Source organism: Melospiza melodia (assembly GCF_035770615.1).
Source record: "Melospiza melodia melodia isolate bMelMel2 chromosome 7 unlocalized genomic scaffold, bMelMel2.pri SUPER_7_unloc_2, whole genome shotgun sequence".
In the NCBI taxonomy this organism is placed as follows: Eukaryota; Metazoa; Chordata; class Aves; order Passeriformes; family Passerellidae; genus Melospiza; species Melospiza melodia.
In genome coordinates, this window is record NW_026948498.1 from 861,955 (window position 1) to 875,873 (window position 13,919).

The following is a 13,919-nucleotide window of genomic DNA, read 5'->3' on the forward strand; positions in this document are numbered from 1 at the left end:
GCCAGGACAGACAGGTGTGGCTGTGTTGGCCTAAGGGTGGCCACCTCTCATCTTCTTCAAAAACACTTACACTTGGCATTTTTCTTTTCTATTGGTAAAAACCCTCCATCCTGACCCGGTGCCCATGGCCAAACCTGGAATTCTACCTCCAAAACTCTGTACATCCAAGGATTGCTCCCAAATGAAAGCCAGACAGGTCTAGCTGCCCTTGCTGCTTGGGAGCTGTCCCTCACCTGCATCAAAACACTGTGTTTGATGCTTTCCTTCCTCTGGAAAAGAACCATCCTTCTTCTCAAGTAGTCCAAGGTCAAAAGTTAGATTTCTCCTCTGAAATTCCATATATCCAAGGATTCCTCTATGACAAAAGCTGCCATGCCAATCAGGTCTGGCTGGCTTGGGAGCCAGGACAGGAGCCACCTGTCTCCTCTTCTGGCTTTGAAACACTTGGGCTCCGTGCTTTCCTTCCTCTGAAAAAGAACTGTCATTCTTATCTACAAAGGAATGGCCAAAATTGGGATTCCACCTCCCAAATTCCCTATATCCAAGGGTTGCTTTCATACAAAAGCAATTAGAACAGAGAGGTCTGGCTGACTCAGGCCTCTGATGGCCACCTTTTGTTTGCCCCTCAAATATCAGTGTTCCCTGCTTTCGTTCTTATGTAAAAGAACCGTCCTTCTCCTCCAGGTGTCCATGTCTGAAATTGGGATTCCACCTCCAAAATTCTGTATATCCAAAGGTCGCTCCCAGGTAAATCTGCCAGTACCATCAAGTCTGGCTGGCCTTGGCCTCTGGTGGATGCCCCTGCAACACTGGGGCTGGGTTCTTTCCTTCCCATGGAGATCCCTGGGACACTCTGGGGACCTCATGGAACCAAGGGGATCCTTGTGGCACCACTGGAGCCCATGGAACCAAGTGGATCATTGTGGCACCACTGGGGCCCATGGATCCAAGGGGATCATTGTGGCACCACTGGCGCCCATGGAACCAAGGGGGCCATGGTGACCCAGCGGGGCTTCATGGAACCCAGAGACCATTATGACTCTGTGGGGCCTGATGGAACCATGGAGACCATTGTGACCCGTCAGGGCCTCGTGTCACCAAGGGGGCATTATGACACCTCAGGTCCTTATGGAAGCAAGGGACCACTGGGACACTGTGGGGCCCCATGGAACCGAGGGAACAGGGAGCAGGTCTGGCTGCAAGCACTGAGCCCGGCCGGGGTCACGGAACCATCTGCGGGTCCCGGGTGAGATATGAACTCTTTCAGTGCTTCCATCCTCCCTGGAGTGAGAGAAAAGGACAAAGTGCAGGCACATAGAGGAGCAACATGAAGACGCCGAGGGCAGAGAAGAGGAAGTTGTGTCCCAGATGGGAGGGATGAGGAGATGTCCTGATCTTGGGGCTGAAATCCTCTTGTAACGCTATGGAGAAGGATGTAACTAATACATCAGACTCTCCTTTTCCCTGTATCGCATTGAAAAGTACGAGGAAATGACTTGTTCAGCAAAGGCCTGCATGCTAAAGTAGCAAATGTCAAAGTAGCTGTGATCCCATGAGAAGTTTGAACATGGATAAAGGGAAGTGTGATGAGATCCTGTGCCTTCGCAGGGAGAAGAAAAAGATGTCGTCAGAGATGAAGATGATTTCAGAAATAGATGAGGAGAACCTTTGCTCTTACACAGCTCATCTTTTAACTAATACCCCATAAGTTGACATGGCCCATAAACACAACTGTAAAAGAGCTTTGAACAACTGGGAGGGATGTCCCAATTGCAGATTTTCCTGGGCAGTTGCTATTCATGGAAATTGAGAGCGACAAGAGAAGTGTCTCTTCTGGACAAGTCTCCGTAGCATGAAAGAGAGAGTCCTCTCCTTAAGCAAACTCAAGAAAGACTATTCTAGTTGGGGTAAACTGACTGAAAATTCTAGGTTTGTCTCTTTATATTGTCAGTAAGAAAGAAAAAGTTGTAGGGAGACGAGAAGTTTTCTGAAAGTTTTGTTCTTAATTCTCTTTCTTTTAGTTGCTAATAATGAACTTTTCCTTATACCCTCTTAAAGTTTTGAGCCTGCTTTGCCGTTCTCCTAATCTTATCACACAGGAGGAAATGAGTAACTATATTCTAGTGAGTGCACTGGTAATTAGCCAACACAACCCACAACAATAAATGCTGCATGCTCCAAGAAATCTCAAATTGGTGAACCAAAACCACTACAGAAATATTTCTGATGAACTGCACTAGAGCAGAGGGAAATCAAGGCAGAGCCATGGTTTGTCAGGACTTGCTTGATCCTAATAACCCCTATGGTGCATTTGGAGCTGAGCCGTGGAATCTCAGGGCCTGAGAGGAGATTGCACAAACCTTTCCAGGTGTCAAAGTCAGAAGAAAACACCAAAGTGTCTCAAATCATGGTTGCATCTGACTGAGGTCCATCTGCTACACAGGCTCCTCATGGACTCCTTGGAGGAGAGAAGTGGAGGCCAGAATGGCACAAAAACTTCTCAGAGATTCAGTGTGGAAAGGAAAATCCAGAGTACCTTAAAAATCTTGAGTAACTCAAAGTATTAATGAGCCCCACTACATGTCAATACAAAGCTCTCACGGGACTCGTTAAAGCAGATAATTACGGCCATGATTGCAGAAACCTCTCTTAGAGTCTGTATCAAAAGGGAAACACCAAGTACCTTAAAATAACTGAAGTACCTTGAATCATTTATGAGCCCACTGAATGTTGTTACTGACGAAGCCTCTCCAGGGACTCATTACAGCAAATAATTGGAGGCCATGATTGCACAAATCTCTCAGAGACTCAAAGGCAAAAGCCAAACCCAAAGTCCTTTGAAAAACTCTGTGAGCATTCAGGAGCCCCCAGGGCCATTGCTGAGCAAGGCTCCCCAGGGACTCCTTCCAGCAGATCCTTGAGGCCACTGGGATGTGGGCTAGGGGGGGATGCTGAGGGCAGGACAAGGGGCTGACAGTGCCCAACCTGGCTGGGGCTGTGCCAGGAGGTCCCAGGACCTCAGGACAAGGTGTCTCTTCCCAGGCCTTGATGGCACAGACCCTGCTGTGCCCCAGGGCACCAAGACTTGGCTTCTCTTTGTCCCCACCTGTCAGCACTGCCTCCAGTTCTCTGCTCTGCCTGGGGCCTGGGGACACTTTCTCAGTTGTGTTCCTCAGTGGGACCCATTAAAAGTCCAAGAAAGTTTGGAGTTGGATTCTGACTTGGAGTTCTGGAGAGATTTCTTCAGCTCCCTCTCAGGGACTCATGTTCAGGGCCTGAGCACAAAGCCCCAGAGGCTCATTAAAATCCTTGTGCTGTGTCTGTGCTGCTGAGCTGTGCTGGGCTCCTGGCACAGAGGCAGCTCCTGGTAACCAAGAAGAGCTTCAAAAGCACATTTCTCTTGATGAGAAGCTCTTCTGCCAGCCCAGCAGGGCTGGGGCACTGCCTGCAGCCACCCTGGGCACAGCACAGAAGCACAGAGGGCTTCAATCAGTCAGGGCTGGGAAGGTGCTGAGAAGTTTCTTGGGCTGCAGGACAATGCAGCTGCAGCTCCTGGAGCCATCTCCTGATGCTGGAACATCCCAATGCCTACAGACGCTCTGAGTACAATTCTGAGTATTTTTGTTTCAGGAGAGGTGAAATGCTCATCAAACTCTTATATGCTGAGGGGTTCTAATCAGTCATAGAATAATTCCCAGTCAAGGATTTTAACAAAAATGAGAAAATTTCCTTAGATTTGAAATCAGTTTCCTGCTTCTGGAGAATGGCAGGAAGGGGGGATAAATATTAAAGGTAGGTTATGAATTATTAATTATGAATTTTGACAAGTGTCTGAGGCATCTGAAACTCTTACTTTTGGTGATTGTAGGGTCACAGGAGATCCCTAATGTGCTTTCAGCCTTTCTCTCCACGGACAGCACCAGCATCACCTTTGCTGGAGCCATCAGGCTCAGTCTGAACTCTCCTTTCTCCAAGCTGCAAACAGAACCTGCCCCCAGGCAGTGCCCTGCAAACAACCAGGGTTCTGTCAGGCCAAGGAGAGGGCACAGAGATTTGGGGTCTGTGAGTGTTGGCAGGGAGAGATCAGGCACAGGAAAACACCTGCAGAAGGAAAATCTCCAGGAAGCAGAGAAGAGATTGGGCAATGAGAGGAAACAAAACCCAGCAATACTGTGGCAGGGAGAGTTTAGAGATGTCCACAGGACCCCCTCCAGTGCAGCCCCTCCCTCTGAACAAGCCCCCTCCCTCCTGTGCCCCCAGCCAAGCCTCTGCCCTCAGGGCCGGGGCTCCAAGGCGTGCAGCCCCTCCTGTGCAGGCAGAGCTGCAGCAGAGCCATGGGGCAGCTCTGCAGCCCCGGGCCCAGTTCCCTCTGCAGAGCACAGGGCTGGGAGCAGCTGCCTGGCACTGGGGGCTCTGCCAGGGGGCACAGCTGGCTCAGGGTGACGCTGTCCCCAGTGCCCGGCTCTGGGCAATGCTGTCAGTGCAGCCAGGGAAGGAGCTGCCTCTCCCTTTACCCAATGCCATCTTAAGGACACTTGGAAGTCTCCCTGAGATTTCAATCCAAGCGGGGAGCTTCCACCCAGGGAGCAAACCTGTCCTAGAGCCTCTCTGTGTTATCTGAAAGCCCCAGGGTGAGGCACAGAAGTTCTAGGTTGAGAAAATGCTGTTGGGTTGGTCAAATGAGCCCTATGTGCCCTTGGGTGCAAATGTGGGGCTGAGACTATAAGAAAGCGATGGACATTTGGTGGACTGTGAGGGATCCATATGCTCTCAGCATTATCAGGATGGTTTTTAAAGGAAACATCAGAGCATTATCATCCTCTGTCTGAGAATGCTGAAAGCCCACAAAACCTGGGAGACAGACCACCTCCCCTCACTCTCCACTCATCACTTTGCCTCAGACATCTCACTCTGTTCTCCATGATGGCAGCAGAAATGCTGAGAGTTTCTGACATCCAAAAATAGTCAGCAGAAGAAAGGGAAGAGGAGTATAAAAACTCTAGAATATTTAAACAGACTTTCCCATTCCTCGGGGTGCAGATGTTAACAGGGCCTTCTGTGTTAACAGGGTTTCAAAGTGGAACATGAGGACAGGTCCCTGTCCCCCTCCCACATCTGCATAGCAATGTTGAATTATAAAAACACTGTATGTAGTTGCCCTGAACCTTAAGTCTCACTCAGGCACCAACAGCCAAGGCTCCCCCACTTGGAGTTGAAGGAAAATCTGCTAGAAAATCAAAAGGGTGTTAGAGGGTTACAGGAGAAGGATCTGTAGAAAAAGGCTTTGACTTTGCTGGAAGAAGTTCCTCCTAACATGTCACTGACCTTTCTCCATGAACAGCTACCCAAGTACAGCCTCAGCAAATGTCCAACAGCAGCTCCATCAGCCACTTCCTCCTGCTGGCTTTGGCAGACACGCGGCAGCTGCAGCTCCTGCACTTCTGCCTCTTGCTGGGCATCTCCCTGGCTGCCCTCCTGGGCAATGGCCTCATCATCTGCGCTGTAGCCTGCAGCCACCACCTGCACACACCCATGTTCTTCTTCCTGCTTAACCTGGCCCTCACTGACCTGGGCTCCATCTTCACCACTGTCCCCAAAGCCATGCACAATTCCCTCTGGGACACCAGGATCATCTCTCATGCAGGATGTGCAGCACAGCTATTTTTCTTTGTGTTCTTCATTGGATCAGAGCTTTGCCTCCTGACCATCATGTGCTACGACCGCTACGTGTCCATCTGCAAACCCCTGCACTACGGGACCCTCCTGGGCAGCAGAGCTTGTGTCCACATGGCAGAAGCTGCCTGGGCCAGTGGCTTTCTCACTGCTCTCATGCACACAGCCAATACATTTTCACTGCCCCTGTGCCATGGCAATTCCCTGGGCCAGTTCTTCTGTGAAATCCCACAGATCATCAAGCTCTCCTGCTCCAAATCCCACCTCAGGGAACTTAGGCTTCTTGCAGTTAGTGTCTGTTTAGCACTTGGTTGTTTTGTGTTCATGGTTTTCTCCTATGTGCAGATCTTCAGGGCCGTGCTGAGTATCCCCTCTGAGCAGGGACGGCACAAAGCCCTTTCTACCTGCCTCCCTCACCTGGCCGTGGTATCCCTGTTCCTCAGCACTGGCACATTTTCTGACCTGAAGCCCCCCTCCATGTCCTCCCCATCCCTGGATCTGGCCCTGTCAGTTCTGTACTCAGTGGTGCCTCCAGCCCTGAACCCCCTCATCTACAGCCTGAGGAACCAGGAGCTCAAGGCTGCAGTGTGGAGACTGATGACTGGATGATTTCAGGAACATTAAAATATTGCCCGATCCTGACAATTACGTGGAAGAAAAGTAATCTTTGATCTATTTTGTTTCATTGTAGTGTCTTTTTCTGTGTTTTACTTACTATATCTTGTCAATAGAAAATGTTCATTGTTTATGCCCTTTCTCATTTTGTTTCTCTCCACCTTCCTGTGGCCAGAGACTGTGTCAATGAGGGGCTGCACACTTGGTGTCTTTAAAGGAATTAAAGGATCTCCCAGCAAAGTTTTCTGCAGAGATGCCCTTGTGTTGCCTTCTGTGGAGCTGCGGCAGCAGTGTCTGTGTGCAGAGCTGGGGGCAGATCAGTGCTGGCACAGCAGCTGTGCCCAGCAGCAGCAGCAGCAGCACTTGGTGTTGCCAGTGCTGCTGCCGTGGCCCTGCCCCGCTGCCCTGGTAGCCCTGGTGTTGCTGTAGGGCCTGAGTGCTCTCAGCCCTGGAGGTGGCAGTGCCAGGGCTGCAGCAGGGACAGGCCATGGGCACTGCTGGGGCAGCGCTGACGCCTCAGGCCAGGGCCTGGGGGCTCCAGGCTCCTTGCCCAGGCTCTCTCAAGAACACACCCAGGCCAATGCTCAGCACAGAAACCCCCGTGAGCAGCCCCAGGCTGGCCGTGGGCAGGCAGGGGGCAAACAGCATGGCTGGGGCTCTGCAAGGGCCCTGGGGCAGATGGGAAAGAGCAGCAGAGCAGGGACTGATCCATCCCCAGTGTGCTGCACAGCCCAGGGCAGCGTCCCAGAGCGTCCTGATGGAGCTGCCAACAACATCCCCCCTCTGCAGCCCTGGCCTCTCCCCCAGCTCACACAACTGCCCCATACTTGCAGGCACAGACACAGCAGCACTGGCTCAGCAGCCCCTGTTTGCATTGCACAGATGTCCTTGTTTAGGGCAAATTTGTTAAAGAATCTGCAAAGGAGGGCCCCTCCAGGAAGCAAAACCCACACGGCCCCTCCCCCCAACCGGTTCGGGAAAAAATTCCTTGGAGAGAGGTGGAAAGAACCTGTTTATTTCAGGCACAGCACCCCCCAGCACACAAAATGAACAATACCCGATGACACTGCTCTGAGAAGGATGACAAAATCAGAAAGTCTCTCTCGGGGATGGTTGCTCTGTTCTCAGTCCCTCCGGCACTGGGGAAGCTGCTGCAGCCGAATGGTGTTCCCGGGTCCCAGTCCGGAGCAGGTTCAAGATGGTCACAGAAACAGGAGAGGAGAAACAGTCCAGGAAGGGATGTGGACTGTTTAGCTAGAACTAGCTAATACGCAGAGGCCAAAGCAGAGCAGAAGTGAGAGCAGAAAAGAGAGCAAGCAAAGCAGCAAGCTGAAAGCAAGAAGTGAAAAACAGCCCCTTGTACTGCTCGTCTCTGTGTCCCTGATAAGAGAAACCCAAACAAAACTTTGACCTTTCAGAGTCGGTCTTAAAGGCACAGAACAGGTGAATGGGGATACAAGCATCATAACGTCACCCCAGGACATTCCACCCCTTATCCCCATATCATCAACATACTACAACACATCATACATTATTCATACAAAATTTCCATCTGTTTCCCCAAAATTACAAGCAATACCCACCATGCCTTCATCACATCCCCACACTGGACCACTGAATCCAGGCCCTATATTACAGAGCTGCAGAGCCCCTTTTCACTTTAGTCACCTAAAGCTCCATCTATCACTTGCTCAGACCTTCGACACTTACACATTTCCTTCTCCATCTTCCACTTGCCCAGACCTTCAACTCTTACACATTTCCTTCTATCTCATATCTGTATGGTTTAATGTACAGACAATGGCAGTAACATCCAATGAACAGTGATATTGCATATCATTCTTACCCCACAATCAGATCTCCCTGAACAACAACATCGTGTTGTTCCATCTCTTTGCATTATCCACCACATGCAACCTGGTCCCTGAGCAAAGACAACCCCACGAATGGGTTTGTCTGTACTCCAGGCAGAATTGATCCACACAGTCTTCCCTAACAAACCTCTGATATGTACCACTGGGACTTTGTCTCCTTCTACTACATTCAGGGACTCAGACTGGGCAGGACCTGCTCGGTTGGTGGAATCTCGGGTGTTGACTAACCAGATGCTAAATGCTACTCCCAATTTTTGAAAGATCCCCCACCCAAAGCTTTCAACTGGGTTTTTAGTAGTCCATTGTACCTCTCCACTTTTCCTGCAGCTGGAGCATGGTAGGGGATATGGTACACCCACTCAATGCCATGTTCCCTAGCCCAGGTGTTGATAAGGTGGTTCTTGAAATGAGTCCCATTTTCTGACTCGATCCTCTCAGGGCTGCCATGTCTCCACAGAACTTGCTTTTCCAGGCCCAGGATGGTGTTCCGGGCTGTAGCATGAGACACAGGGTAGGTTTCCAACCATCCAGTGGTGACCTCCACCATGGTCAACACGTAGTGCTTGCCCTGGCGTGTCTGGGGCATTGTGATGTAGTCAATCTGCCGGGCCTCCCCATACTTGTGCGGACCACCGCACACTGTACCAGAGGGGCTTCACTCGCTTGGCCTGCTTGATGGCAGCACACGTCTCAGTCATGGATAACCTGAGAAATACTGTCCATGGTTAGATCCACCCCTCGGTCTCGTGCCCACTTATAGGTGGCATCCCTGCCCTGATGGCTTAGGCATCATGGGCCCATTGAGCTAGGAATAACTCTCCCTTATGTTCCCAATCTAGGTCTATTTTGGACACCCCTATCTTTGCAGCCTGGTCTACTTGCTCATTGTTTTGGTGCTCCTCATCAGCTCCACTCTTGGGTACATGGGCATCTACATGGCGGACCTTCACAGGCAGTTTCCCTACCCTGGTAGCGATGTCTTTCCACTCTTCAGCAGCCCAAACTTGTTTTCCTCTACGCTGCCAGTTAGCCTGTTTCCACCTCTCCAGCCATCCCCACAGAGCATTGGCTACCATCCATGAATCAGTATAAAGGTAGAGCTTTGGTCACTTCTCTCTCTCAGCAATGTCCAGGGCCAGTTGAAAGCTTTGAGTTCAGCAAGTTGGCTTGATCCACCTTCTCCTTCAGTGGCCTTGCCACCTGTCGTGTGGGGCTCCATACGGCTGCTTTCCACTTTCGGTTCATTCCCACAATGCGGCATGAACCATCAGTAAAGAGAGCGTATCGGGTATCTTCTGCTGGCACTTGGTTGTATGGTGGAGCTTCTTCAGACCGTGTCACTTCTTGTTCCCCTTCATCAGAGAGACCAAAGTTTTCACCTTCTGGTCAGTTTGTAATTATTTCCAGAATCCCAGGGCGATTCAGTTTTCCAATACGGGCGCGCTGTGTGATAACAGCAATCCATTTTCTCCATGTAGCACTGGTGGCATGGTGCGTAGAGGGAACCTTGCCTATGAACATCTACCCCAATACTGGTAGTCGGGGTGCCAGGAGGAGTTGTACTTCAGTGCCTATTACCTCTGAGGCAGCCTGGACTCCTTCATAGGCAGCCAAGATTTCTTTCTCTGTTGGAGTATAGTTGGCTTCAGACTCTCTGTAGCTACAACTCCAAAATCCTAGTGGTCAGCCTCGAGTCTCCCCAGGCACCTTCTGCCAAAGGCTCCAGGACAAGCCATGGTTCCCAGCTGCAGAGCAGAGCACATTCTTCACCTCTGGTCCTGTCCTGATTGGGCCAAGGGCTACTGCATGAGCAATCTCCTGCTTGATCTGTGCAAAGGCTTGTTGCTACTCAGGGCCCCAGTGGAAAGTGTTCTTCTTAAGGGTGACCAGGTAGAGAGGGCTCACGATCTGACTGTATTCGGGAATATGCATCCTCCAAAAACCTATGGTGCCTAGGAAAGCTTGTATCTCCTTCTTATTGGTGGGTGGAGACATTGCTGTGATCTTGTTGATGACATCGGTGGGAATCTGACGCCATCTGTCTTGCCACTTCACTCCCAGAAACTGGATCTCTTGAGCAGGTCCCTTGACATTGTTCTTCTTGATGGCGAAGCCAGCATTTAGGAGAATCTGGATGATTTTCTCCCCTTTCTCGAACACCTCTGCTGCTGTCTTCCCCCACACAATGATGTCATCAATATATTGCAGGTGTTCTGGAGCCTCACAATTTTCCAGTGCAGCCTGGATCAGTCCATGGCAGATGGTGGGGATGTGCTTCCACCCCTGGGGCAATCGGTTCCAGGTGTACTGCACGCCTCTTCAGGTGAAAGCAAACTGAGGCTTGCATTCTGCTGCCAGAGGAATGGAGAAAAATGCATTGGCAATGTCTATAGTGGCGTACCACCATGCTGCCTCGGACTCCAGCTCGTACTGGAGTTCCAGCATGTCCGGCACAGCAGCGCTCAGGGGTGAGGTCACTTCATTCAATGCACAATAGTCCACAGTCAATCTCCATTCTCCTTCAGATTTTCGCACAGGCCAAATAGGACTGGTGAAGGGTGAGTGGGTCTTGCTGACCACCCCCTGGCTCTCCAGCTCTCGGATCATTTTTTGGATGGGGATCCCAGCAGCTCGATTCGTTCGGTACTGTCGGTGGTGCACTGTTGAGGTGGCAATTGGCACTCATTGTTCTTCCACCTTCAGGAGACCTACTGCAGATGGGATTTCTGACAGTCCAAGCAAGCTGTTCAACTGCTTGACACCCTCTGTCTCTACAGCACCTATTCCAAATGCCCATCTGAGTCCCTTTGGGTCTTTGTACCCACTTCGAAGGTAGTCTATGCCCAAAATATATGGGGCCTCTGGGCCAGTCACAATAGAGTGTTTCTTCCACTCATTTCCAGTCAGGCTCACCTCAGCTTCCACCAAAGTAAAATCCTGTGATCCCCCTGTCACACCAGCAATAGAAACAGACTCTGTCCCCACATGTCTCAATGGGATTAATGTGCATTGAGCACCAGTGTCAACCAAAGCTTTGTGTTCTTGTGGTTCAGATCTGCCAGGCCAATAAATCCACACAGTCCAAAACCCACGGTTTTCCCCAGCCTCTACCTGGCTAGAGGCAGGGCCCCTCTACGCCTGGTTATCCTTCTTTCCCTGGGCATATGCCTTGGAGGTTCCTTCAAGGGGATCAAAAATATTGTCATTATCATCATATGTGAGAGTTCGGTTACTGGCCACTGGAGCTGCTTCCCTTTTGGAACTTCCTCTCTGAGTCTTCAGTTCACGCACCCGTTGTGCCAGAGCAGCGGTTGGTTTCTATGCCATCTCCCCATGTCTTCTCTACAATCACGCAGGTAGAACCACAGCTCAGCTCATGGGATGTACCTTCTCTCGCCATCTGGGGAACGTCTGCGTTGGGTACCAGAACCTCTGATCTTTACTGCCGAGATTTGGAGAAAGCTCTCTTTAATCTCCTCCCTCAGTTTCTTGTGACCGTCCTCTATCTTGTCCTCTAATTTTTGAAGATGTGTTTCCACCGCTGCAATTCTGGCATGTGTTGGGCCATTCACAGTGTCTGCATATGCTCGGAGCTTCCTTGCCATATCCAGCACAGTCTCCTCACCATCATCCCGCTTCATTATTGCTAAAGCAGAAGCGTATTCTCGTGGCCCAAGTCGTACAAGTTTTCTCCACATCACAGATATGCATGGTACCAAGTCTGGATTTACAGTGTTTCCATCATCTGAGAAGACAATCTCAGCTACTGCCATTTCCCTCAAGCGTTGAATCCCTTGTTCTATGGTTTTCCACTGGGTTTGCTGCATATAGAGATCATCTGCGCACAGGTATATTTGTGCTACACTTCTTAGGACCCGTTCCCAGAGGCTGTGAGGGTTAGCCCCGCTCATCAGTCCTTGGTCTATGGCAGGATCCTGTGACAGGGATCCCAACTGCCTGGCTTCAGTGCCATCCAGAATTGTAGCCTCGCCTGCAGCATCCCAGAGACGGACCAGCCAACTAATTATGGATTCATCAGGTCATCAGGTGTAATCCTTCCTTTGGCCACGAAGGTCCTTCAGGGAATAAGACTCAATATTTGCATCTGATCTTGCACCTGCCGCTTTGACTCCTGATTTTATGTCAGGAAGCATTGAGGTTCCTTCTCCTGTATCACCATCATCATCATCATCCACTGCTCGATCAGTTTTTTCCGTGCGTTTCCCACTTCTAGTACTGGTAGCAACAGCCATGGGTTTAGATGCTGGCTTAGGCTCACTATCTGGTCTGGCTGCTGGCTTTGAGCCTGGGCTGTCATCTACAGCTTGAGTGACTGGGATACATGATTTATCTCCCTGCCCCCCTGCCTCTGTCGGCTGCCTGACAGTATCTAACAAAGTGCGATAAGCATAGGCCAGGGCCCAGCTTATTGCAATGAGCCTTTTCTCCTTAGAATCGTCATGGCACTTCTCTTTTAGGTATTTCCCCACCTCTGCTGCGTTCTGAATTTGTTCCCGTGGAAAATCCCAGTCTACAGGATCAGAAAATTCTTTCAGGGTTTGGCCTATATTTTCCCATTCTCCACACCACTCAGGATGTTTCACGCCTGCATCTGCTTCTGGGTCAGGGGTCTCACCAGCTCCTCTGGATATCTCAGCCCTCATTCTAGAGAAGCTGAAGACCATATAGAGGAAGCTTACAGATTAAATACCAGAAAGATGGTCTCTTTAACATTCAGGGGAAACTGAACATTCTCAAAAAGTGACATAACAGATCCAAAGGAGAAGAAGGGAAGTAAAGGCTGGAAAGCCTTATTCTCAGCTCTTCTTCTAACAGACTGAGTGTAATTACTACTAAATTTCTAAAACGTACTACTGGAATTGGGATGCAGGGTAGGATGAAGAAACCATAAACCATACATATCGTAAACAGACTCCAGTATCTTTGTAAAAGCCCTATAAATCATTATCACCAAGGCCAGCACAACATCTATTCTAATCCGTACACCTCTACTGTAAAAATTACATGCTTTGGACAATAATCTTAGTGACCAGAAAGGTATTGAAACCTCAAAAAGATCTAGAGCCCAGAGCCACACAAAGGTTTTCACAACCAGAGACATCAGGGGTCCAAGCAGCATGGCGACTAACTGCTTTAACAACAACAAACACACAATTAATAGGGCTTTTTTCCACCTTTTCCAGCCGCGCATTGGGTGTCAATTCATGTATTTGTCCAGGTTCAGAGCAACTTTGGGGAAGAATCCCCCAAAGGAGCTCCAGTGGGAAAAGCAGATCCAATCAGCCCCTCCCCCCAACTGGTCCGGGAGGGAAAAAATACCTCCTTGGAGAAAGGTGGAAAAAACCTGTTTATTAAACTATAAATCCAAAACAATATCAAAACAATGAGACTCCTTTCCACTCTAAAAGAGATGACAAACTGAGAAAACCCCGGGTTGTAGCTCAGCTCACTCAGTCTCTGATCAGTCCCTCCGGTGCTGGAATTGTCGCAGGCCAGGCCCAGCCCAGTGGGCCACAGATGCCGCTGCCGGTGCTCTCCTGGGTTTTCAGTCCATAGCAGTTTCAAGAGGTCCAAAGAAAAAGGAAAAAAAACAGTCCAGGGAATTTCTTTGCCTCAGCTAGCTAAAAACTAACTAAAAAGCAAAAGAAGACCTTTCTGCCCCGCTGTCTGTCCGCAGACAACACAGTCAGGAGCAGAAATGTGGAGGAGTGAGTGCAGTGTCTGAAAACAAACTGC